Source organism: Mustela nigripes, chromosome 6, assembly GCF_022355385.1.
Source record: "Mustela nigripes isolate SB6536 chromosome 6, MUSNIG.SB6536, whole genome shotgun sequence".
Classification (NCBI taxonomy): domain Eukaryota; kingdom Metazoa; phylum Chordata; class Mammalia; order Carnivora; family Mustelidae; genus Mustela; species Mustela nigripes.
In genome coordinates, this window is record NC_081562.1 from 144,291,885 (window position 1) to 144,295,261 (window position 3,377).

Below are 3,377 nucleotides of genomic sequence, written 5' to 3' on the forward strand. Positions count from 1 at the left end.
TTCCGTAGAGTTCTGGAGGACGGGAATACAAATGGCGGCCTCCTGGTCTCCGGCCCGGAGGAGCCAAGAGCCCAGGGCCGCACTCCTCAGTGCGCCCTCAGAGAACAGCGCCCAGTTACTCCCGTCTGCCTGACCTCCAGCCACGCTCCGAGCTCATCGAGCCTGCGACCGGTTCAAGGTAATACCAAGCTGCGAGCTTACTGTCGGCTCTTGTAGCCGGCATTCCCGTCCCAATACCCGCAAGCTCTGCGACACTCAGACACCCCCGATCCTTCTGTGACCCACGGGACCTGAGGCCACGCTGACCCCGCGTGGGCTTCCTCCCGGTTTAGCCTCTGGAGCGATGTCCCTCAGCGGAACAAACTTTTAAAAGTCCTGATTTTGTGCGCGGTTGCTCTGCCGCTTGCTGGGAACCGGTCCCTCCCCCCGGGGTCTATCTTCCCGTCGCTTTGGATTCACTTCTCCGCCGGTCCTTCCTTTCAGAAAGTGATTGTCTGTTTCCAGAATTGCTGTTCTTCTTGTCTTCGATCTGCTGATGGATTTTCAGGTGTTTGCAATCTTTAGATAAGCTATTTAGCTGATCTCCGGCTAGCTGAAGTAGTCTCAGCCTGCTACTTCTCCGCCATCTTGACTCCTCAAGGCAAGGTTTATTAAAGGCACTCTCTGGTGAAGTTTCAGGGCTCAGGAGAAGGGGATCCAAGAAAGTTGCACCAGGAGGAGGTGGGCACCCTCGGGCGAGGTTCGGTGACTCTGGAAAGCAGAGTGGGGGAAGTCGCTCTGGGAGTGAGTTGGCAGGGTATTTTTTTTTTAAAGATACTTTTTTTTATTTTTTTAGCTTTAGTTTTAGTTTTTTTTATCTTTTTTATTTTTTTAAATTTCTTCTTTATTTATTTTCGGCGTAACAGTATTCATTATTTTTCCATTACATCCAGTGCTCCATGCAATCCGTGCCTCTCTAATACCCACCACCTGGTACCCCAAACTACCACCCACCCCCCAATTCAAACACCTCAGATTGTTTTATAAAGTCCATAGTCTTTCATGGTTCAACTCCCCTTCTAGTTTCCCCAAACTCCCTTCTTCTCTCTAACTCCCCATGTTCTCCATGCTATTTGTTATGCTCCACAAATAAGTGAAACCATATGATAATTGACTCTCTCTGCTTGACTTATTTCACTCAGCATAATCTCTTCCAGTCCCATCCATGTTGCTACAAAAATTGGGTATTCGTCCTTTCTGATGGAGGCATAATACTCCAGAGTGTATATGGACCACATCCTCCTTATCCAGTCATCCATTGAAGGGCATCTTGTTTCTTTCCACAGTTTGGCGACCATGACCATTGCTGCTATAAACATTGGGGTACAGATGGCCCTTCTTTTCACAACATCTGTATCTTTCGGGTAAATAACCAGGAGTGCAATGGCAGGGTCCTAGGGAAGATCTATTTTTAATTTCTTGAGTTATCTCCACACTGTTCTCCAGAGGCTGCACCAACTTGAATTCCCACAAACAGTGGAAGAGGGTTCCCCTTTCTCCACATCCTCTCCAACACATGTTGTTTCCTGTCTTGCTAATTTGGGCCATTCCAACTGGTGTAAGGTGATATCTCAATGAATGTGGTTGTTGGGTTTTTTTCCTATTTATTTATATTCATCATAATAGTATCATTATTTTTTTCACCACACGCAGTGCTCCATGCAATCTGTGCCTCTATAATACCCACCACCTGGTAACCCGACCTCCCACACCCCACCACTTCAAACCACTCAGATTGTATTTCAGAGTCCATAAACTCTCATGATTCACCTCCCCTTCCAATTTACCCCAACCCCCTTGTCTCTAACTCCCCATGTCCTCCATGCTTTTTGTTATGCTCCACAAATAAGTGAAACCATATGATACTTGACTCTCTCTGCTTGACTTATTTCACTCAGCATAATCTCTTTCAGTCCCGTCCATGTTGCTACAAAAGTTGGGTATTCGTCCTTTCTGATGGAGGCATAGTACTCCATAGTGTATATGGACCACATCTTCCTTATCCATTCATCCATTGAAGGGCATCTTGGTCCTTTACACAGTTTGGCGACTGTGGCCATTGATGCTACAAACATTGGGGTACAGATGGCCCTTCTTTTCATGACATCTGTATCGTTGGGGTAAATACCCAGGAGTGCAATGGCAGGGTCTTAGGGAAGTTCTATTTTTAATGTCTTGAGGAATCTCTACATTGTTCTCCAAAGAGGCTGCACCAACTTGCACTCCCACCAACAGTGGAAGAGGGTTCCCCTTTCTCCACATCCTCTCCAACACATTTTGTTTCCTGTCTTGCTAATTTTGGCCATTCTAACTGGTGTAAGGTGATATCTCAATGTGGTTTTAATTTGAATCTCCCTGATGGCTAGTGATGATGAACATTTTTTCATGTATCTGATAGCTATTTGTATGTCTTTATTGGAGAAGTGTCTGTCCATATTTTCTGCCCAATTTTTGATATGATTGTCTGTTTTGTGTGTGTTGAGTTTGGGCAGTTCATTATAGAACCTGGATATCAACCTTTTTTCTGTACTTTCATTTGCAAATATCTCCTCCCATTCCGTGGGTTGCCTCTTTGGTTTCTTGTTTCCTTTGCTGTGGTATCCAAACTGGTAATGAAGAAGTCAAACTCTCTCTCTTTGCAGATGACATGAGTCTTTATATGGAAAACCCAAAAGACTCCACCCCCAAACTACTACAACTCATACAGCAATTCAGCAACGTGGCAGGATACAAAGTCAATGTACAGAAATCAGTGGCTTTCTTATACACTAACAATGAAAATACAGAAAGGGAAATTAGAGAATCAATTCCATTTACTATAGCACCAAGAACCATAAGATACCTTGGAATAAACCTAACCAAAGAGGTAAAGGATCTGTACTTGAGGAACTACAGAACACTCATGAAAGGAATTGAAGAAGACACAAAAAGATGGAAGACCATTCCATGCTCTTGGATGGGATGAATAAACATTGTTAAAATGTCTATACTGCCTAGAGCAATCTATACTTTTAATGCTATTCTGATCAAAATTCCACAAGTATTCTTCAAAGAGCTGGAGCAAATAATCCAAACATTTGTATGGAATCAGAAGAGACTCCAAATCACTAAGGAAATGTTGAAAAACAAAAATAAAACTGGGGGCATCACGTTACTTGATTTCAAGCTTTACTATGAAGCTGTGATCATGAAGACAGCATGGTAGTGGCATTAAAACAGACACATAGACCAGTGGAACAGAGTAGAGAGCCCAGATATGGACCCTCAACTCTATGGGCAAATAATCTTCGACAAAACAGGAAAAAATATACAGTGGAAAAAAGACAGTCTCTTCAATA